At 48.6% G+C, this 24,705-nt stretch overlaps 1 protein-coding gene across 10 annotated transcripts in view; it reads right to left on the bottom strand.

The window, feature by feature from the left end:
• Window positions 1-24,705, bottom strand: part of cntn1b (contactin 1b) — a 903,199-nt gene that overhangs the window by 684,458 nt on the left and 194,036 nt on the right. The gene's annotated exons all lie outside the window — the stretch shown is intronic.

Consider the following 24,705-nt stretch of genomic DNA (forward strand, 5'->3'; position numbering starts at 1 on the left):
CAACATTTGCCACTCTCCAGTCCTCTGGCACTATCTCCGTGGACAGTGAGGATCCAAAGATCAAAGCCAAAGGCTTTGCAATCTCATCCCTTGCCTCCCAAAGAATCCTTGGATATATCCCATCTGGCCCAGGAGACTTGTCGACCCTAAGGTTTTTCAAAATTGCTAATACATCCTTCCTCAGCACATCTACCTCCTCCAGCCTACCCTCCTGTATCACACTCTCATCCTCAAAAACATGGCCCCTCTCATTGGTGAACACTGAAGAAAAGTATTAATTCAACGCCTCCTATTTCTTCTGACTCCATGCACAAGTTCCCACTACTGTCCTTGACCGGCCCTAACCTCACCCTGGCCATTCTTTTATTTCTCACGTAAGAGTAAAAAGCCTTGGGGTTTTCCTTGATCCGAACCACCAAGGACTTCTCATGCCCCCTCCTAGCACTCCTAAGTCCTTTTCTTAGCTCATTCCTTGCTACCATGTAACCCTCAAGCGACCCAACTGAACCTTGTTTTCTCATCCTTACATAACGCTTCCTTTTTCCTCTTGACAAGACATTCAACCTCTTTTGTGAACCATGGTTCTCTCACACGGCCACTTCCTCCCTGCCTGATAGGGACATACCTATCAAGGACACGCAGTATTTGTTCCTTGAACAAGCTCCACTTTTCATTTGTGCTTTTCCCTGACAGTTTCTGGTCCCATTTTATGCTCCTAATTCTTGCTTAAGCGCATCATAATTACCCCTCCCAATTATAAACCTTGCCCTGCCGTATGGCCCTATCCCTCTCCATTGCAATAATGAAAGACACCGAATTGTGGTTACTATCTTCAAAGTGCTCTTGATGTACAATCAATTGGACGCGAGACACGATGAAGGTCCAAACTTAGGCTTTAATCAGCTAGATGTTAGCCCAGTGGTCGACTACAGTGAAAGGCCGACCGCCGGGAACTCTGGGTGCTTGTACCCCGCCTCGGAGGTGGGGTCTACTTGCCTCTCGACCAATTGGTGAGCAGTCACATGACTATTCCCAGCCAATCAGCCAAGAGGCACATGACCAGCTAGAGCCAATGGGAAACCAGTGCTCTGCACCAATGGCAGTGCTCCTATTCATACCACCACAGCTCTCCCACAACAAATCTAACACTTGGCCTGGTTCATTACCCTGTACCAAATCCAATGTGCCCCCCCCCCTCCCCCCCCCCCCCTCTTGTCGACCTATCCACATATTGTGTCAGGAAACCCTCCTGCACACACTGTACAAAAACTGCCCCATCTAAACTGTTCGACCTATAGAGATTCCAATCAACACTTGGAAAGTTAAAGTCACCCATGACAACTAACCTGAGACCACACCTACCATAATCTGTTTTGCAACTTCTTTCTCCACATCTCTATTACTATTTGGGGGCTATAGAAAACTCCTAACAACGTGACCGCTCCTTTCCTATTCACAACTTCTGCCCATATTACCTCAGTACGCAGATCCCCTTCGAACTGCCTTTCTGCAGCCGTTAAACTATCCGTGATTAACAATGGTACTCCACCTCTTTTACTACCTTCCCTACTCTTACTGAAACATCTATACCCCGGAACTTCCAACAACCATTCCTGTCCCTGTTCTAACCATGTCTCCGTAATGGCCACAACATCACAGTCCCAAGTACCAATCCACGCTCCAAGTTCACCTACCTTATTCTGGATGCTCCTTGCATTGAAGTAGACACACTTCAACCCACCTTTCTGTCTGCTGGTACACTCCTGCGACCTTGATACCCTCCTCAGTACCTCACTACTCTCAACACTGGCTTCTGGACTACAGCTCGTTTTCCCATCCCCCCGACAAATTAGTTTAAACCCCCCCCCCCCCCCGAAGAGCCGTAGCAAATTTCCCTCCCAGGATATTGGTGCCCCTCTGGTTCAGGTGCAAACCATCCTGTCTGTACAGGTCCCACCTTCCCTAGAATGTGCTCCAATTATCCACGTACCTGAAACCCTCCCTCCTACACCATCCCTGCAGCCACGTGTTTATCTGCACTCTCTCCCTGTTCCTCACCTCGCTAGCATGTGGCACCAGTAACGAACCAGAGATGACAACATGGTTTGTCCTGGCTCTTAGCTTCCACCCTAGCTCCCTAAATTCCTGTTTTAAATCCCCGTCCCTTCTCTTACCTATGTCATTGGTACCGATGTGTACCACGACTTGTGACTATTCCCCCTCCCCTTAAGGATTCTGAAAACTCGGTCCGAGACGTCACGGACCCTGGCACCCGGGAGGCAACATACCATCCGTGAGTCTCTTTCGTTGCCAGAGAACCATTTGTCTGTCCCTCTAACTATCGAGTGCCCAGTAGCTATTGCTCTCCTGCTCTCCATCCATCCCTTCTGAGCCACAGGGATGGACTCAGTGCTGGAGATCCGTTCACCTTGGCTTACCCCTAGTAGGTCGTCCCCCTCAAGTATCCAAAGCGGTATACTTGTTACTGAAGGGAACGACCACAGAGGATCCCTGCACTGACTCTTTTCTCCCAGCCCCTCTCACCATTACCCAGCTATCTTGATTCCAGAGTAACTACATCCCTGAAGCTACTATCTATGACCACCTCTGCCTCCCGAATGACACGAAGTTCATCCAGCTCCAGCTCCAGTTCCCTAATGCGGTTTCTAAGGAGCTGGAGATGGGTGCACTTCCCACAGGTGAAATCAGCAGGGACACTGACGACGTCCCTCACCTCAAACATTTTTCAGGAGGAACATTGCACTGCTTTTCCTGCCATCCCTTCTAGATAAAACAAGAAAAAGAAAGAAAGAGCTTACCTGTTATTCACTATACCCCTTAGAATAAAGGAGGTGGAAGGGTGGGGTACACTGCAAGTGTAGTGTCAAGGGTCTAGGAACCATCCAACTTAAATACAGGTAAAAATAAAACACTTAACCAGTAAACACCTCGCCCCGCACGAGAACAGCAATCAGCTGTTGTGGGCCTGTGCAAACAATTTAAATCCTTACTACTTACCCTGTCCTCTCTCCGACCGGATTCAGCTGGAAACTCCCAACAGTAAGTTTTTTAAAAATTTACTCCCCTTCTCAGAAAGCACTCACTCAGCACAACTGCACCCCGCACAAGAACAGCTCAAGGAAAAGAATAACTACTTACCAGTCACCAGCCAATCACTTACCTGCAGGCTGTGACGTCACGGTTCACCTTCTTTCTACTTCTACCTGCCCTCGCGTCTCCCTCTTGATCTTTACTCAGCTGGGATCCTTACAGTGATTGTTTTTTTTTGGTCAAAGGAGGAGGTAGGTAGAGAAACACTTAAGAAGTGTTTGGGGTTTAACTGTCACTTAACAACAGCTCCTCCACAAACCACCTTCTAGATACAGTGACCGCAATGCACTGGTGCAAATCTCCCCCGCAACAGCCAATCAGCAGCTCTGCTCTGCTGCCCTCTGCTGACTGCTTACCTTCACTTGAACACAAAGGGTGTCTTGCTCAGATACACGTTCTGGATACAGTGACCGCAATGCACTGATTCAAATTTTGCCGCAACAGCCAATCAGCAGCTCCCCTCTGCTGCCCTCTGCTGGATCAAGAAGCACAAGGTATCGAAAAATTGTGCATCTTCAAAAGGGATTGTGGCGAGGAGCTGGATAATTGGAACAGATCTATCAAAGGCATGGGTTTTTCTGGGCATAATCACCTTTCACTGATTCGAAAGTCTCAGTTTACCAGTTCAAAGCAGCATTAATCCTTCTCTATTAAGGAGCTAACATATGAGGGAATAAATTCCACCTGCATGGTCTGCCTTGGTGGTTCTCAACATCATATTGTTTGTCAGTTAGACAAATGTTACTTTTAATTGCATTTCATTTAAATATTACATTACAGGAGGTGATTACAATCAATGTAAAAAGTAATTACCATGCAAATTTCAATCAGGGGAGCCCTTTCAAATCTACAGGGCTATGACCATGAAATGAATTCTCAACAAGAGGCAGAAAATGTACGAAGAAACAGGGATTCTTGGTGGAGGTTAACTGAATTTCAACTGAAATATATTTCATGCCCCTGCCAGTCATGGAATAGGCAACTGCGCATGCAAGAGCTTTGGAAAAGAGCCTTCGAATGAACCCTGATGGCACCTCAGGGGCTTCTGCAGAAGAAAAGTACAACCGGCAGTAAACATACAATTCAGCCCCCGTTAGGTGTCTATCACCATGCACCAGAGGCAAAGGAACACCATTTCATCATGAACCAATGCCAATTGCCTCTGGATCGGTTAGTTCCATTTCCACCTGGTGCGCTGATGGAAATGGAAATGGGGACTGGCGGACCAGATGATAGTTTACCCTCCCACATCCGAAATTGCAATATAAAGTGTCACAGTGGCTAAGGCCCCTATCCAGCTCACAGGAGAGATCAGGAATACTTAACCTCATCTTAAGGCATCATTTACCGGGGGTTGGTTTAGCTCACTTGGCTAAATCGCTGGCTTTTGAAGCAGACCAAGCAGGCCAGCAGCACGTTTCGATTCCCGTACCAGCCGTGCTGGAATGTGGCGACTAGGGGCTTTTCACAGTAACTTCGTTGAAGCCTACTCGTGATAATAAGCGATTTTCATTTCATTGTCATTTTCATTTCTTTTTCTACCTAGTCTTACATAATCCAGAACATTACAAAGGAACAATCTGTCACCGTTTCATAACCACACTAACACAACACAAAATTCCTTGATCTATATCCACAGATCACTCTATCACTCATTACTGTACAGTTTAAATAAAAGTCTCAATGTGTCAGAATTTCCCAATCCATTGCATTTTTTCACCTAGGCCTGAATTTTACACACCCATTTAATGGTCAATTTCCCTTTCCCCACCCTGCCTCAAATTTAAGGCTGGCAGATGTGTGTGTGTGAGGGAGGAGGGGGGAGTAGACAAATTTGAAACCTTAGATCTTGGGCAGGGAAGGGTGGGGTACACCTCCATCAGTAATCTCCTTCAGATGACGTGTCCCCTTCTGTGAAAATGAAAAATCGCTTATTGTCATGAGTAGGCTTCAATGAAGTTACTGTGAAAAGCCCCTAGTCGCCACATTCCGGCGCGGCTGGTACGGGAATCGAACCGTGCTGCTGGCCTGCTTGGTCTGCTTTAAAAGCCAGCGATTTAGCCCAGTGAGCTAAACCAGACCCTCGTGAGCTAAACCAGCCCCAACCCTCTGTGAAGGTTCCGAGACCTCCCTTGCCCCCCCCCCGGCCTATCCCCCCCATGGCCTCTACCGACACCCCCACTCCCGCCCACTTGCAAACCCCTGTCGATTCCTATTCTCCTCTCACCTGGACCCCGACCACTTAGCTGCCCTCCATGTCCAATATTTCATAGAATCATAGAATCTACAGTCCAGAAGGAGGCCATTCGGTCCATCGTGTCTGCCCGGCTCTTGGAAAGAGCACCCGACCTAAACACACACTACCACCCTAACCCAGTAACCCTACATAACCTGAGGGCAATTTAGCATGGCCAATCCTCCTTACCTGCATATCTTTGGACTGTGGGAGGAAACTGGAGCACGTGGAGGAAACCCACACAGACACGGGGAGAACCGTGCAGACTCCGGACAGACAGTGACCCAAGCCGGGAATCGAACCTGGGACGCTGGAGCTGTGAAGCAACTGTGCTAACCACTGTGCTACCATACTGCCCCTTAGTTTCAGCCAGTGCAGCGCTGTGCCTTGAGGTCCTGGAGAGCTGTAAGCCAATCAGCTTGGCTGGCAGCTCTCCAAGGCAGGAATAACTCCCTGTGATGGATAGAAGTCCCTCCTGCTACCAATCAACGTTTGTTAGACTGTAAGATAGCAGCAGGCCTGTTGGAGTCAATGAGGAACATGGTCAAGACGGGGAGGGTGGGGGGGGGGGGGGGGGGGTGGGGTTGCGTCGAGCCATCCGAGACATTCAGGCCCTTGAGTAATTGAAGGCTCTGCATTCAAAATGTCACAACCAGTCTACATAACGTTACTAACTGCAGCTATTAAATCTGTCTGGGAATATAACATCCAACCTAGCAGCTAATGGCATCGCTGAACTAAATGCCAACACTGTGCTTTTAAAGTCAAGCCATTGCTTAGAAAGCACGATTCTTCAGTGCTGATGTTAATTGTTCTTGACTTTGATTTTCAAACACGATCATTTTTCTTCATCTCTCAAATGTGTATTGAATTTTCCACCCAAGGAGTTAGAAGCAATTGTCAGTTGGGTAAGTGGGGTGTGTTCCAATGGATACACTTGTACTCCACATCAGACAGAAATTCAGGGGCTACTTTTCATATACTCATGTAAAGCAGTGTAATGAATGCAGGAATTTCAGATATATTGTATTATGTGTATTTGGTGCAGTCAGAGTTAAAAGCCTGGGTTAGCGTGTGTATGACTGCTGCAGTAATATTTTCTTAAAGTCCTCGTTTACAAGACAAGCAGACATTTGGCTACAGAGATGCAATTAAGGCGTCATAAAGATGAAATCACCATTTATTTCAACCACGGGTACTGATCACCTGAAGTTGGGAGAACATTTTATTAGTCACGTTGCTATTAGAAACCCGGATTGAACTAAGTATAACTTTTTAAGGTGATCCTCACAGTGATGTGAGAGAAGGGATGTAGGAATTCTCACTGATTACTGGCTCCTCAGTGTGGTGATATGCCTGTGCACAGTTTTGTATATAGTTGTCTATTAATGTATATCGTTATCGCTACGACCTCCAACAAGCAGGTGGCGATATATATCTACTATGTGACTCGAGATATCCAGCAGTTGGTAGTAAGTCGTACTGGAGGACAGTCGCACCAGATGTAGCTCCAGGAGAATTCACTGAATTCATTTATTTTGTTACCATTTGTATCGTAGTTTGTTAGTTATCTTTGCGTATGTTCATCTTTTTAATAAAATATCTTACTAGTTAAAGAACTAGATGTTGTGTGTGCACCTGCACTACGGCCACAGCATAGAACATAACTCTCAGGAGGTGCCAAAGTGGAACCTACGATGGACAAGTGAGCGGTGGACCACAAATTAAGGACCTCCTTTCCTCTGGGTGAATAGTAAGCATTCAGTGATTCACCAGCAATTTTATTAATAAAATGCAGTGCCTCTTTCTTCTCTGCGGTGCGAGTCTAAATTCTGTGTATCGTGCTCTCCATCCTAATTTTCTGGATCAAATCAATTTAACCTCAGAGCCTTGGAGTTGGATGGCAATCCAGAACTTCCCATAATCTGTCTTAATATTCAACCTGGCCGCTTGCAGCTTTTGTTAAAAGTCTGGACAAATTAAATTCATTTCCAAATCAAACTCTTTAGCAAGTCATTACCGTGAGGAGAAACAAAAGATCAAAAATCATCAAACGAGACAGGATATCGCCCAAGTTCATTTCTCAGTGATTTAGTTTGGGAGATTCGTTGAGCATGGGGAATTTGTTTCCATGTCCATCAGATGCCTGAGCAAGAAATATGAGGATTTCACTGTGCCGAGACACAGCATTTTGCAGATTTACTGGTTTAATCTGTCAACATCCTCTGGTAAATCCACATGGCAATATAATTGATGTACTGTCAACATCAACGCTGAGGAATTGCTCCCTTCAGCTTCACTAACATCACACCTTACTTGAGAATATCAAGGTGACTACACCAAGGACAAACCTAAGAGCCTCCTCGGCTAACTCTTATCATGCAAGATAAAGGCAAATTACTGCGGATGCCGGAATCTGAAACTAAAGAGAAAATGCTGGAAAATATCAGCAGGTCTGGCAGCATCGGTAGGGAGGGAAAAGAGCTAACATTTCGAGTCCAGATAACCCTTTGTCAAAGCTGATTGTCAGACACCGTACATCCTCGCGCACACCCGCGGCGCACACAGGCACGCACTCACACACACCCGCGGCACACACAGGCACGCACTCACACACACACGCGGCACACACAGGCAGGTCGTCACACACACCCACGGCACACACAGGCACGCACCCCCGCAGCGCACAGGCACATCCTCGCACACACCGGCGGTACACAGACAGGCACGTACTCACACACACCCGCGGCACACACAGGCACGCACTCACACACACCCGCGGCACACACAGGCACGTCGTCACACACACCCACGGCACACACAGGCACGTCGTCACGCACACCCGCGGCACACACAGGCACGCACCCCTGCGGCGCACACAGGCACATTCTCGCACACACCGGCGGTACACAGACAGGCACGTACTCACACACACCCGCGGCACACACAGGCACACACACCCGCAGCACACACAGGCACGCACTCACACACACCCGTGGTGCACACAGGCACGCACTCACACAAACCCACAGCGCACACAGGCACGCACTCACACACACCCGCGGCACACACAGACACGTACTCACACACACCCGCAGCGCACACAGGCACGCACTCACACACACCCGCAGCGCACACAGGCACGCACTCACACACACCCGCGGCACACACAGGCACGTACTCACACACACCCGCAGCGCACACAGGCACGCACTCACACACACCCGCAGCGCACACAGGCACGCACTCACACACACCCGTGGCGCACACAGGCACGCACTCACACACACCCGCGGCGCACACAGGCACGCACTCACACACACCCGTGGCGCACACAGGCACGCACTCACACACACCCGCAGCACACACAGGCACGCACTCACACACACCCGTGGTGCACACAGGCACGCACTCACACACACCCGCGGCGCACACAGGCACGTACTCACACACACCCGTGGTGCACACAGGCACGCACTCACACACACCCGCGGCGCACACAGGCACGCACTCACACACACCCGCGGTGCACACAGGCACGCACTCACACACACCCGCGGCGCACACAGGCACGCACTCAAACACACCCACGGCGCTCACAGGCACGCACTCACACACACCCGCGGCACACACTGGCACGTACTCACTCACGGCACACACAGGCACTCACTCACACACACCCGCGGCACACACAGGCACGCACTCACACACACCCGCGGCACACACAGGCACGCACTCAAACACACCCACGGCGCTCACAGGCACGCACTCACACACACCCGCGGCACACACTGGCACGTACTCACTCACGGCACACACAGGCACTCACTCACACACACCCGCGGCACACACAGGCACGCACTCACACACACCCGCGGTGCACACAGGCACACACTCACACACACCCGCGGCGCACACACGCACGTCCTCACACACACCCACGGCACACACAGGCACGCACTCGCGGCGCACACAGGCACGCACTCAAACACACCCACGGCGCTCACAGGCACGCACTCGCACACACCCGCGGCACACAGACAGGCACGCACTCGCGGCGCACAAACAAGTACGCATTCACACACACCCATGGCACACACACAGACAGGCATGCACTCACATACACCCGCAGCGCGCAGACAGGCATGCACTCACACACGCCTGCATGTGGGGAGCCATGCCCTCGCCTGCATGCAGGGAGCCACACCCTCGCGTGCCCACATAACTATTTAAGATCAGGGGACTTCGCTTCCCCACCTCCTGGCCAATATTAAACCACACAACCAATATCATGAAGATAAAGAAACTTTAGTTTAGTCTTCAACTATTTTGATGAAACAAAATGAACTCAGTTAAAGGAGGAGCCCCTGAAAAGGAAACAAAAACAAATCACAAATGAAACTTAAAACATCAAACTAATATGTGATTAAACGGTTCAATATAGGACCCCAGTCCGTTTGGGGCCCGGTGGGAAGGGAAGGCCTCAATTGTGCCTGTGGACTCCACATGCTCCCTCTCCCATGACACTCTGTGGTGAATGTAGCTGTGGTAGAGGGGCAGACAATTGGTTTGGATAACCCCTGTATAGTCTTCACCACATTGGCTGTTCGTAGGATCTTGCTGTGCGGAAATTGGCTGCCACTTTTCCAACATGACAACCGTGACGACACTTCAACATTACTTCAGTGGCTGAGACGGGCTTTGAAACTGTGAAAAATGCTGCATAATGACAAGTCTTTCTTTTCATTAGTACCATTGGAGATGTGCCCCTCATTATCATCCCAACATGAACACACAAGACAGAACAGCATCTTGATTGTTTAACCAGAGAATGATATCAATAATCCATGGTTGTGTGGCAAGGTCAAAGATATTAAGTAAACTCCGTCTCTCAGGGACTAAGTAGGTAGCCCTCAATGGAAGTTACTTGATATAAACACAGGAATAGCCTTCGAAGAAACAGGCCCAGTTACCAAAGCAACAGCCACAGGAAACATTTGCATTCCAAACTGTGGCAAAGAATTATCCAATCCCAAGTGGAAAGCTGCCACAGTCTAAGAACAAAGAAAAGTACAGCACAGGAACAGGCCCTTCTGCCCTCCAAGCCTGTGCTGATCATGATGCCCTAACTAAAACAAAAACCTTCTGCTCTTACTCGGTCCATATCCTTTTATTTCCTCCCTATTCAGGGTCCCAATCCAGATGCCTCTTAATTGTTGTGAATGTTGCCGCTTCCAACACATCCTCTGGCAGCGGTTTCCAGGCACCCATCACTCTCTGTGTGAAAAGCTTACCCCACACATCTCCCTTCAACTTTCCCCCTAGTGGTAGTGTGACTAGAGGTACTACGGTACCTGGGAATGTGAGCTACCATTGGTGGAGAAGGCTCGCTGCTCATTGGCCCAAGTGTTTGCCTTTTCATTGGTCAAGACGTAAGGTAGCTCCGCCCAATGAGGCGGGGTATAAGAACCCATGTTTCCCAGCAGCCATCCTTCTTTCTGTACTCGAGCTGCTGGGGAAACATCTTGTAGATTAAAGCCTTCAATTCGGACTACTCCTTCGTTTCAGTAGTTATTGATCGCGCATCACCCCTCTCACCTTGAACCTGTGCCCCCTTGTAATTGATACTTCCACCCTTGGAAAAAGCCTCTGACTATCCACCCGGTCATAATTTTGTCAACCTCTGTCAGGTCTCCCCTCAGCCTCCATCTTTCCAATGAAGACCTCCTCATAGCCAACACCCTTGAGACCAGGCACCATCCTGGTGAACCTTCTTTGCACTCTCTCCAAAGCTTCCATCACCTTCTGATAATGTGGCGACCAGAAATGCATGCAATACTCCAAAATACAGCCTAACCAAGGTTTTATATAGCTGCAACAAAGACTTCCCAACTCCTGTACTCAATGCCCTGTCTGATGAAGGCAAGCACGCCATATGCCTTCTTAATCACCTTGATCCTCCCCCCCCCCCCCCCCCCCCCCCCCCTTCACCAGAATGGCGAACGAGATATGGAAGGGATATAAAACCGCTGGACTGCCTGAACATCTAACTTCAGATCTTGAAGGGGAAAGATGCTGTAGTGAGGATGTTGTAATAATGCTAATACAGTAACAGCAATAATGCTGGAATAGCATTAAGACAATAACAATAAGGTAAATGCATAAGACTTATAACAATGTAAGGCATGAAGCAATCTAGTGTAACTCTGTATCTGTGAGATAAAGCCTTGAGAAGAGGGTATAAGGGTCTGACACATGCAGAATAATGTGGGACCGAGTACAGTCTGCCCGCCATTCACTGAACGAAGGCACATGACCCAGACCTAAGGTCAGTGTGGAGTTGAGCAGATAAATATTTGGACTTGTACATGGAAATGACTACTTGCCTGTACCCTTTACTGTGTACATGTATATACAGTAGTTACAAGTAGTTAATAAAAAATTGCTGTTAACATATAGAAGACTACAAAGACTTCTTTAGCAGACACATTCTGCAACCAACATCATCCCAACATGTAACCAAAAAATCGACACCAGAATCCTTCCATCCCATCAGTGCAGATCTCATTGACAAGCTCATTGTCCAGGTACTCTTCAATAGACTTTAATCCTTTGGAGAATTGCTTGGTAATGGCCCAATGTTAAAAATTAGCAATTAAGAAAGAAAACCAGGAAGTTACATGGGATTAAGTCTACTGAAGTGCATCATGTTTGTTGGTTCTAATTGCCTGTACCTTTTCCGAAACATTCTTGTGTAATGTGTTTCAATGGGACTCAAAATTTTTATATTGACAAAGGAAAAGAATAAAAAAGGGAAGAAATAGAAGACTCAATAGATTAAGTATTGACCTGTTTTCAGTTCTACATTAAAGGGGTCCGATGTGAAATAGGTTTGGGCTATGGAAGGTACTTTTATCAGATTGGTACGGAATAAAAAACAATATAACCTACAACTAACCATACTAAAATGTATCAAGCTTTACCTTGTTAGGAAGAGGATGAGAAGCACTACATTCAAAGCAAAAAATCGAACAGAAAATAAAGTAACCAAAAAGGATTGTCATATGAGGAGAGATTTACTAGGTTGGGATTGTTCCTGCTGGAGTTCAGAAGAATGAGGGGGATCTCATAGAGACTTATAAAATTCTAACAGGACTAGACAGGGTAGATGCAGGGAAGATGTTACCAATGATGGGTGTGTCCAGAACCAGGGGGTCACAGTCTGAGGATTCTGGGTAAACCATTTCAGATAGAGATACAGAGACATTTCTTCACACAATGTGGTGAGCCTTTGGAATTCATTACCACAGGAAGTAGTTGATGCTAAAACATTGAATATATTCAAGAGGCAGCTGGATATAGCACTTGGGGAGAATGGGATCAAAGGCTATGGGGACAAAGCTGGATTAGGCTATTGAGTTGGATGATCAGCCATGATCGTGATAAATGGCAGAGCAGGCTCGAAGGGCCAAAAGGCCTCTTCCTGCTCCTATCTTCTATGTATCTATGATTTTTAACAGGACATCCAGCTGTTTAGTGCCTGGGATGAAACTACTTTGTGCTCAGATACGTGTGTCCGAAAGAGGACAGAGAAACGATGCAGTCGGCCTGGCATTATGGCAAGGAGCTTCCAAACAGGACATCCAAGTCAGAACAGGGAAGATTTGGCTGATTCAGATTGACTTGAAAATCCCCAAAAGCTCAGTTTGGTCTCTGTTTGTGCTCAGATGCTTCTGCGTGAGAGAGCAAAAGCCAACTGGAAGAGACTCAACTTTCCTTTGAATAATAAATGTGTTGAGCTCAGACACATCCCTTTTTGTATTGCCTGAAGGGCTTGGGGCAAGGAATTTTAATTGCTTTTAGCCTTGGCATTCGTAAAGCATTAACTTCATAGAGTGAGAGAATGCCATTGGGGTGGGTGAGGTGCAGGGGAAGAGATATTACAATGGCCATTCAGCGTGAGCAGCATGGTAACACAAATTGATACAGAATCTCCTCCGATTCCTCTCCCCTGTCCTCTCTTCTTCTTTTCCACCTTGACACCAACCCTCACTTGTTGCCTCATAGATACGAACAATTCCCTTCTGAACTTTACTCCTGAGTTGTTCTTTTTTTAAAAAAATTTGAGTACCCAATTCATTTTTTCCAATTAAAGAGCAATTTAGCCTGGCCAATCCACCTACCCTGCACATCTTTGGGTTGTGGGGGTGAAACCCACACAAACATGGGAAGAATGTGCAAACTCCACACGGACAGTGACCCAGAACCGGGATCGAACCTGGGACCTCGGTGCCGTGAGGCAGCAGTGCTAACCACTGCAACACCGTGCTGCCCCACCTAAGTTGTTCTAAACCACTATCTGTCTCCATGATCCTCCTCCTCCATTACTAAGCTCTTCATACTTGTACACATTCTTCCCAGATCCTCAAGGCTGTGCAATTCCTTGCCTAATCCTCAGGGTGCATTCGTCCTGCAATTTTTGGGTTGGAGTGAAACAGTTTTGCTTTGCACCGAAGATGCAGGAGTACCAATACATCAGGAGCAAGAATCGGGCCTGGTCTGGCATCAGTGTGAATCAAAGTCTTTCTGGAGCAGGAAGTCTCAACTGCGTCACTTTATAGTTAATTTAAGGCAATTAATACACGACTCGTCTAGCTTCAGTGCAGCACCAGAACCATTATGTACTGACACTAATCGTATGGTCAAAATTTTACAGGCCGCAACCTCCAGGTTTGAAGATGTGTGAGTCTCATAAAATGCAGTGCATGGCTTGCATGTCGCCGATTCACCCACCCCAACCACTGTCCCATTTTACAAGCGTTAGTGGTGTTGTCAAGTCTGTCCTGAGGCCTACTGAGGTGTTTACGTGACCAATTAGTCAACAGTAAGGTTTTTTACCCTATCTTGGTCGCTATATATTAGCTGCAGGAGGGGGGAAGGCGTGGAAGGGGACAGGGGGCGTGGGGGGGGGGGGGGGGGGGGGGTGGCTGGTCCACAACTTTTACTGCATGGGCTGGAGTTTAGTAATGGGAGACCGTCTCTCATGGGAGGGTCCTCTGTATCATCACAGGGCCCCAATTCTCAACAAGCGGACCACCCACCACGTTCCCGCCTCTCAAAAGCAGCCCTCCACTCGGCCTTTCTCCCTTGCTAGTGCCTGTCAGTGAGGCCCTAAAATCTGGCACCCACAACCTCCTCTTCTTTACGGATAGCCTGTAGTCCCAATAGTGGATACTACTTGAACCTGACTACAGAACTGCTGGCCAATCTAATGAGCCAACAACTCTCTGAGACAGGACTTCCTTCCCAGACGACAGAGAAAGTCTTGACCTTAGGCTATTAACACCCTGCGATGTATTAGGGATTGGCAGGAGTGCGTACCCTGCCGGCCCTTGGGGTGGCCGGGTGGGAAACCTTGCCATCTGAAAAATTCTGCTCATAGTCTCAATATTTCAATGCCCCATTAACATTCTCTTCTGCCTGCATGCTAACGACTGTAAAAACACAAGCGTGTGTGACATAGTCATGATGATGGGACCATGAGGGCGGCACGTGGTTAGCACTGCTGCCTCAAGGCACCGAGGACCTGGGTGCGATCCCGGCCCCGGGTCACTGTCCGTATGGAGTTTGCACATTCTTTTTTTTAAATAAATTTAGAGTACCCAATTCATTTTTTCCAATTAAGGGGCAATTTAGCATGGTCAATCCACCTACTCTGCACATCTTTGGGTTGTGGGGGTGAAACCCACGCAAACACAGGGAGAATGTGCAAACTCCACACAGACAGTGACCCAGAGCCGGGATGAAACCTGGGACCTCAGTGCCGTGAGGCAGCAATGCTAACCACTGCGCCACCATGCTGCCTTGAGTTTGCACATTCTCCCCATGTCTGCGTGGGTCTCACCCCCACAGCTCAAAGATGTGCAGAGTAGGTGGATTGGCCACGCTAAATTGCCCATTGATTGGAAAAAAGAAAAATTGGGTACTCCAAAATAAATGTTTTTAAATGACGATGGAACCATAGCCATTTATCAAGGCTTTTCCATTTAAAATGTGAAAGAATTCAGTAAATTAAAGAGTTAAAAATATCTGGGTAAAACTTTAAACTGGGTAAAGCTGTCATTCATAGCTCTGACACCCAATGAACGTGGTACATTCCATGGTATACACTCAAAACTTGATTTATGTAGCACCTTATCAAAATGTTTTAGAAATTTGGAAGCCAATGAACTGATTTGACGTACAGTGACCTGGGCAGGTCAATGTGGCAGCTATTTTAGATAGAGCAAGATCACACAAAGAACTTGATGAATAAAAGTTCCTTTGCTTCTGGTGGTATAATAACAACCACTTATTGTCACAAGTAGGCTTCAATGAAGTTACTGTGAAAAGTCCCTAGTTGCCACATTCCAACGCCTGTTTGGGGAGGCGAGTACGGGAATTGAACCCGCGCTGTAGGCCTTGTTCTGCATTACAAGCCAGCTGTTTAGCCCACTGTGCTAAACCAGCCCCTATAAATGACAAATAGGCGGGTTTAGGCATACAGGTGTGGAAGAACAAAAGACGCAGAGAATGAATTTACTCCAGTAGCAATTTACTGACAAGCGTGATTAGCAGCTGATCATTTACGTATTAAAATATACAAAAGATTCAATTACTTTTCTCCTCAAGCAGTGATAAGAATGGCTCCACATATGTCAATCACCAGCTAGAAAATCAAATGCAATAATCTGTTTGATTAATTTGATTAACCGTTTGGTTAATTGTAACCGCTACTCAGGAAAATAATTTTTTTGTACTGTAATATGGGCCGGGATTCTCCCCTACCCGGCAGGGCGGGGGGTCCCGGGGGGACGGAGTGGCGTGAACCACTCCGGCGTCGGGCCTCCCCAAAGGTGAGGAATTCTCCGCACCTTTAGGAGCCAAGCCCTCACATTGAGGGGCTAGGCCTGCGCTGGAGTGGCTCCCGCTCCGCCGGCCGGCGCGAACTGCCTTTGGCACCCACCAGCCGAGGCCGAAAGGCCTTCGCCAGCCGGCGGAAGTCCGCGCATGCGCTGGTGCATCAGCGGCTGCTGGCATCATACCGCCGCATGCGCAGGGGAGGAGGTCTCTTCCGCCCCCGCCATGGTGAAGGCCATGGTGGGGCGGAAGAAAAAGAGTGCCCCCACGGCACAGGCCCGCCCGCCAATTGGTGGGCCCCGATCGCAGGCCAGGCCACCGTGGGGGCACCCCCTGGGGCCAGATCGCCCGCACCCCCCCCACCCCCGCCAGGATCCCGGAGCCCGCCTGCGCCGCCAATCCCGTCGGTCACGTAGGTGTTTTGATTCCCGCCGGTGGGAGACCCTGTCAGTAGCGGGACTTCGGCCCATCGCGGGCCGAAGAATCGCCGCGCGGGGGGCCCACCGACCGGCGCAGCACGATTCCCGCCCCCGCCGAATCTCGGGGGGGCAGAGAATTCGGGACACGGCGGGGGCGGGATTGACGCCGGCCCGGGCGATTCTCCGGTCCCCCGGAGAATTCCGCTCAAGGTCTTCTATTCAAAAGTGTCTACAGACCATTGAAAGTTTTGTTAGCAACAGTTCCAGGTTGTTACAATGAAAGTCAGTATTTAAAGAGGACACAGAATCGAATAGTTCGACATTTGTAGAAATCATTTTAAACTTCTCCTAAAGAGGACATTTTCTGAGTACTGGAAACCAACTGGTTCAATTGTGCAGCTGAGCAAGTCAAGGCCTCCGAAATCTACAACAGCGACTGCACTTCAAAAGTCACCTGAGACCCCAGTGGTAGCCTTTGAATGTCAAGGTCCTAGGTTGAAGTCCCACTTGAGGGCTTGAGCACAAAATACAAGGCTGACACTCCGACGCAGTACTGGGAGAGTGCAGCACTGCCTGAGGTGCAGTCTTCTGATGAGCTGTCAAGCCAAGGAGCCAAACTCGCTGCTCAGGTGGATGCAAATGAATCCCGCGGCACGATTTAGAAAAGAGCAAGCATGTTGTCTTTGGTTTGCCAGATAATATTCATCCCTCAATCAACATCAAGATAAACGGATTCTCTGCTCAGTATCGTGTTGTTTGTGCAGCTTGCTGAGCACATATTGGCTGCTGCGTTTCCTACATTACAAGAATGGCCACACTTTCAAACAGATTTCATTGGCTTTAAAGTGTGTGAAGAATGTAAGGATTTCAGACATATTGCATTATCTGGTGCTGTAATTGTTAAAAGCCTAGGTTACTGTGTGTATGTATCCACTGTAGTACAGGTTTTACAAATCCTGGTTTAAAAGACAGGCAGCACTGTGGCTGCAGAAGGGATAATTAAAGCATCTTAAAAAATGAGATCATCATTCATTCCAACATATATATTGTTTACCTGAATAGGGCAAAATGGAATTTTGTTTATAGAAAGGTTCCCTGTGGTTTAGTTAATGGAGGGTTGTGGTTAACCTAAGTAAGATGGTATTAACCCAGTTAGTGGGATAGAGATTACATAGTTAATGGGAGGAGCCAGGATCTGAAGCAGTCAGGTGGTGAGTTTAAGTTCAGATTTTGCAGTGACAGAACAGGTGCTTGTTGCCGAATGCTGGGAAGTTAAACATTTGTGTGACACAAGCAAGAAACTGCAGGTTGGTTCCTGAAGGATCTCTTCATCAAAGCAGTTTCTCCAAGACATTTCTTTCTATGCAGCAAATATTCCTATGTTTACTAACTCTATTTGAAAGTGGATTTTGATCCGAGATGGGTTTTGCTTGATTGGAGATAAAAATGTTAGGAGTTAAAGTGTTTCATTTTATTGCTCAGCATTGTTTAACTAGTAATTGTAAGTTATTTCTTGTACGGTGTTGAAGTTAGTTTAATACTGAGATAATAATGTCTGTTTCAATATGGCATATCCCTATTTGTGTGTGGCGTCACTCCTGGAGCGAAGTATCCTTTCCTCACAGTCTTATCCTGGCAAATATCGGGGTCTCGTCCGGGATTGTAATAAGTGCCTCCAGATGACCAGTAGTCGTGAAAAGTGCATTATAAATAAAAGTTTTTAATTTGTCTTTTTTTTCATTGGCGGCAAAGCACTTTGGAATGGACAAGAGTTTATGAATACAAGCCTCTCTTTCTCTTTCTTTGGATGCACTATCAATGGTCCCTAAAACAACAGGAGATTAATAAAAGGCATCTTGAACGACAAACACTGATGATTCAAAGAACCAGTAAATTGTTCTATTGGTAGCTTTCCCATGTAATAGTAAAGTGAAAACCCAAGGAATGTCACTTGACGGTAGCTTCTAATCTCACCTGAGATTAACCAAAGAGACAAATGAATGGAAAAATAAAAATTCCCCTTTTAGATAAGAATTTAAGTATGGAGACAAATCATGAGATAAGCTAGCTTTGTAAACTGAAGAGGAAAGTACGATGATAGTACCATACCTGGATCCAATTCACGTGTGTGTTTAGACATCTAGAACTAACATATTCAGAACCTTACCACCAGGTTCGAGAACTTCCATGTCAAACAACTAACAAATTATACAGGTTGAGTTTCAACTGGTCTCAAATGCAGTGGAGGCTTTCTCCTTCCAAGACTATCACACACTAATTCCTGGCAGCAGGGTAGCATGGTGGTTAGCATAAATGCTTCACAGCTCCAGGGTCCCAGGTTCGATTCCTGTCTGGGTCACTGTCTGTGTGGAGTCTGCACGTCCTCCCCCTGTGTGCGTGGGTTTCCTCCGGGTGCTCCGGTTTCCTCCCACAGTCCAAAGATGTGCGGGTTAGGTGGATTGGCCATGCTAAATTGCCCGTAGTGTCCTAATAAAAAGTAAGGTTAAGGGGGGGTTGTTGGGTTACGGGTATAGGGTGGATACGTGGGTTTGAGTAGGGTGATCATGGCTCGGCACAACATTGAGGGCCAAAGGGCCTGTTCTGTGCTGTACTGTTCTATGCTCTATGCTCTATAATTCCAAAATTGCAGAGGTCAAGACTGGGTGAACACATATTTGAGGATATCATCACTCTACATCCCAAATTGTGAGGTCCAACAGTTAGCAGTGCCACAGTTTACCAGCATAAAGCACTCGTGCACTTTTCAAATCCTCATTCACCAAGGAACTATCCTACTCAGGCAAAGAATTGTGCGGTTCTGTGGCAGGATTGTTTTGCTTACTTTTCACTTTCTTCACACTGTGCCCCATCTCTTTGGTCAAACTCCCAGGATTCATCCAGTGCTGATGATTGGATGAAACTGATTTGATTTTAATTCAATGAACAATTTTCCTCCCGCCCTAGAGGCAGTTGACTAATCGGCAATCAGCTACAAGTCTCCAAGATCAGCGGATGCCCATATGAAGAACAACAGGATGGATTCTCCGCACTCCAATGCCAAAATCGTGGACGGGGCCGGGGTGAAGAATCCATTTTGACGCACAAAATTGGAACCGGCACCGGTTCCCCGATTCTCCAGGCTCTGAAAAGCGCCCATTGCTGAAGATCTTCCCCGCCATTCTCCGCCCCCGATGGCATGGATCTAACACGGTCCTGTCGGTCGGGATACGAGTGTGGTGGCTGCAGACTCAGTCCGCAGCCACCCTGCTCGGGGCGGGCTGATCGGAGGGCGGTGGGGGGCCTTATACGTGGCTGGGCAATGTTAGGGCGGGCGGTCAGAGTCGGGCGCGTGACCGATTGGGGGGTCTATTTCTTTTTTTTTTAAATAATTTTTATTGAAATTTTTCGATACAAACATTTACCCCTACTACATTTTAAATTATAACACAACAAATCCCCCCTGGAAAATCCTCCCCACGCCCTCCCCCGCGCGCACCCCCCCACCCTCCCCCCCCCCCCCCCCCCGCGCTACCAGTCTAGCAACCAAACCGTTTTTCCCTTTCTGCCGATGGCCTCGGGCAGTCATTGCCCGCGACCCCCCGCTGCCGTGCTCCCTACGATGCTATCCCCCCCCCCCCCCCCCCCCTTCCCCCCCCCCCCCTTTCTCCCCGGGTTGCTGCTGTTTCGGCCTCCAGTTCCTATCTCTGATCCAGAAAGTCAAGGAAGGGCTGCCACCGCCGGAAGAACCCCTGTACCGACCCTCTCAGGGCGAATTTGATTCTTTCCAATTGGATGAAGCTTGCCATGTCGTTTAACCAGGTGTTAACACTTGGTGGCCTTGTGTCCCTCCACTGAATCAAGATCCTTCTCCGAGCTACCAAGGACGCAAAGGCCAATATTCCGGCCTCCCCTGCCTCCTGTACTCCTGGCTCCACCCCAACCCCAAAAATCGCTAGCCCCCACCCTGGTTTGACCCTGGTTCCCACCACTCTCGATACCGTCCCCGCCACCCCCTCCCAGAACTCTTCCAGTGCCGGGCACATCCAGAACATATGTACATGGTTCGCAGGGCTTCCCGAACACCTAACACACCTGTCCTCACCCCCGAAGAACCGACTCATCCTAGTCCCCGTCATATGGGCTCTGTGCAGCACCTTAAATTGGATGAGGCCCAACCTTGCGCACGACGACGACGAATTGACCCTCTCTAAGGCATCCGCCCATGTCCCATCTTCTATCTGCTCTCCCAGCTCCGCTTCCCACTTGTCTTTCAGCTCCTCTATCGATACCTCCTCCACCTCCTGCATTATTTTGTAGATGTCCGAGACCTTCCCTTCTCCGACCCAGACCCCTGACAGCACCCTATCACTCACCCCTCTATCGGGAAGCAAGGGAAATCCTTCCACCTGTCGTCTGGCAAATGCCTTCACCTGCAGGTATCTAAACGTGTTCCCCGGGGGGAGCTCAAATTTCTCCGGGGGTCTATTTCTAATGTCCAGCTTTGCGGTCTGAGTCCGCCATGGAGCAAGGTGCGGCCGCCGAAGGCCGCCATCGTGCGCATGCGCGGCCTCCGACCCGGAAGTGCAGGGGCCCGTATCTGCAGCAAAAGCTGCTAGTTTTATGCCGGGTCCCTGCTAGCCCCCTGCAGTGCTAGGAACATGTGGACCTTTCACACCAGGTTTTTCTGGCGTGGAAGTCCACAGTTTTTACGACGGCGTGGGGACATAGTCCCAAAAACAGAGAATCCAGCCCAACATCTTCCAACTCCCAATGAGCATGAATGTTTGATTTGCAAGGAATTCTTAGATCACACACACACCACACACACACGCACTAACTCTCAAAGAGAGAAAAATGTTAGAAAAAATAGGTTCTCCCCAGAACAGAATAAATCAGTTATCGGTGAATGATCATCTAACATAAATCAATACCCATGAAAGGTTCACCATTGCCCAAAGGACAATAATGCAAATCAATACGTGTAGTACAAAATTGTTCATTTCAATGCTGATATTTCTTTGCAGAGATGTTGTTTTTATTTGCTTTAAACCAGTATGAAGATTGGGAGCTATTGATTACATTTGTAATGCAAAACTGAATAGATTTCAGAAGCATTTTATATAAATACATGGCACCCTCAGGCTCCCACCAGCAGTGCAGTGCCATCTCCCACCAGCAGTGCAGTGCCATCTCCCACCAGCAGTGCAGTGCAAACTCCCACCAGCAGTGCAGTGCCATCTCCCACCAGCAGTGCAGTGCCATCTCCCACCAGCAATACATTGCAAACTCCCACCAGCAGTGCAGTGCCATCGCCCACCAGCAGTGCAGTGCCATCTCCCACCAGCAGTGCAGTGCTATCTCCCACCAGCAGTGCAGTGCCATGCTCCCTAGGAATTGACAGGCAGCTCCCGGTGCTGGTTAATTGTTCCCAATGAACAATTACATGGTGTGAATTACATGGTGATGGTGTGTTCTATGATCTTGTTCTCTGCTGACAATCTCTCTCCAGGCGCACGGATGCAGGACAGTCAATTGCATGAGGCATTTGTTGACAGTGCCTGTGAATCTATACCCCAGAAAATATGCAGGATTCTTCAGTACAACTTCAGCCATTTAATTGTTTATGTAATAGGGCGGCACGGTAGTACAGTGGTTAGCACTGTTGCTTCACAGCGCCAGGGACCCATGTTCGATTCCCGGCTTGGGTCACTGCGAAGTCTGCACGTTCTCCGCTGGCTGGGCTGGGAGGCATGGGAGGACGTCTGTTAGGGCCAGGGGGAGTAGCGGAGGTGACTGGCATATGGGCTGTGGGGTCAGGGTGACCCCCGGGACTGGGGCAGTGTCCAGGCATGGACCGCCATTGCCTCCAAGGCAGCCATCTTGCTGCCCCCACCACTGACTGCCCACCATGGCCCGTGGTTGCACAGAGTGACACCAGCCTTATGGGTGCCCCCACCCCACCACCCCCACACTCCATCCTTCTTCCTTGCTGCCGCAGCACCAGGGGAATGCACTGAGGCTGTACAAGCAGAAACTGCTCGGGGAGGACCCTGCAGCAGAGGAGCCTGCCCCACAGAAACAGGAGCCAATCAGGATGGATGCAGAGCCAGCCGCCCAACAGGCCGAGGATGAGGTGGGAATGAGGCACCATATTAGACCTCATGTGTACCAGCAGCACCTGTCATTCGAGGACCTGCCGGACCGAGCATGCCGTCAAAGACTCCGGCTGAGCAGGAGGACAGTGTGACATATCTGCATGGGTCATGGTGCACCTGTAACCATGGGATATAGGGAAGGAAACCAGCTCCCGAAGGCCATCAAGATGATGGTTACCAGGAACTTTTACCCCGTGGGGATGCCCGGGCAGCAGGGTTTGCTGCCATCACTGGGATGGCCCAGGTACAGGGAGTGGTCGACTGGATGCATGTCGCCTAACAAGTACCGGCCCATGACAGACCGGTCTTCACAAACGGAAAGTGGTTCCGCTCGATGAATGTGCAGCTGGTGTGTGACCATGAGCTGCACATCATGCACGTCTATGTACGATACCCAGGTAGTGTCCATGGCGCCTTCATCCTGGCATACTCAATGGCTCCCGACACCTTCGAAGCTCCCCCCCCCCACCGGCTGGGGAGGGGTGGCCCTTGGGCGACAGGATTTAGCCGCTGTGGTCGTGACTGATGACGCCTATCCGGTGGCCATAGACCGACGTGGAGACCCACTACAACAACGCCCATGCTATGACGAGGGGCATGATTGGGCGGTCCTTCGGCATCCTGAAGGTGCAGATCAGACGCTTAGGCCACTCTGGAAGGGCCCTCTAGTATAGTACGAGGAGAGTGTCCCCCATCGTGGTGTCCTGCTGTTTTCTCCACAACATCGCGCAGCAGTGGCGCGTCGTGCTGGAGGAGGGAGATGAATGCCAGGCGTCATCCGAGGAAGAAAATGTGGAGGAGGGCCAGAATGGGCAGTGCGTGTGGGGAGTGGAGTGCTGATATGCGGCTGCAGCTTGTCAGCCTCTCGAGTGGCAACCCGACCCCGGCGAATTGGACACCAATTTTAATTAGAATCAATCGTGTACCACGTGGCGCAGATGCTGGCCCCTTCACGGATCATGAATATGTCTGATACCGCTGCCAATTTAGTTGCCGTAGATGTCCTCTGATTCACTCCCACTGTCAACACTTGGTTCCTGAAACGGAGAATCCCACCCCATTAGACTTGAAGGAAATCTCCCATGCATGGTCCATTAATGAAAGATGATGTGATGTTTTACAGAGATAAAATACATTTATTGTATCCACAACAGATTGCCTATCATAATTCACCAACGAAGCAGTTGTGTTAGATTTGTAAGGGCAACGAAGAGTCCATGCTGAGTCGATCAGAACAAAAACCTATTTTATTAAGCAATTACTATTTTATACAGCTCCAGTAGTTCCCTACTGGGTCTTATCTAGTTGGTGCCTTAATGGGCAATTTATACAAAGCCAAGTTGTTAAGGGTCCCCTGCTCCCTTATTGAGGGAGCTCATATTCTGCAAGATCCACATGGTAGTTAATCATCCCGAACCCGTAAGACCCGAGCAAGTTATTGAACCTCCAACTATTTTAAGTCAACACAAATAACTAAATATACTAAATCAAATAAATTGAGGGACAAATTAAAGGGGCAATCCCTCCACAACACATGCCAATGCTCCATTAATTACATTCTTACAGTTTGAAGGCAATCGCCTTGTTAAATCACACTGTTCAACAGAAGTGGGTATTTGTATACCTATAAACGGGGATAGCTGGGACACTGTGGGGGGTTGGTGTAGTGTTGGCTGTGAACATAAGAACATAAGAACTAGGAGCAGGAGTAGGCCATCTGGCCCCTCGAGCCTGCTCCGCCATTCAATTAGATCATGGCTGATCTTTTGTGGACTCAGCTCCACTTTCCGGCCCGAACACCATAACCCTTAATCCCTTTATTCTTCAAAAAACTATCTAAAGAACTAAGTCAATAAACTCTCTCCAGAAAAGAAAGCTGCTACGT

The sequence above is a fragment of the Scyliorhinus canicula genome, chromosome 20, assembly GCF_902713615.1.
Source record: "Scyliorhinus canicula chromosome 20, sScyCan1.1, whole genome shotgun sequence".
In the NCBI taxonomy this organism is placed as follows: domain Eukaryota; kingdom Metazoa; phylum Chordata; class Chondrichthyes; order Carcharhiniformes; family Scyliorhinidae; genus Scyliorhinus; species Scyliorhinus canicula.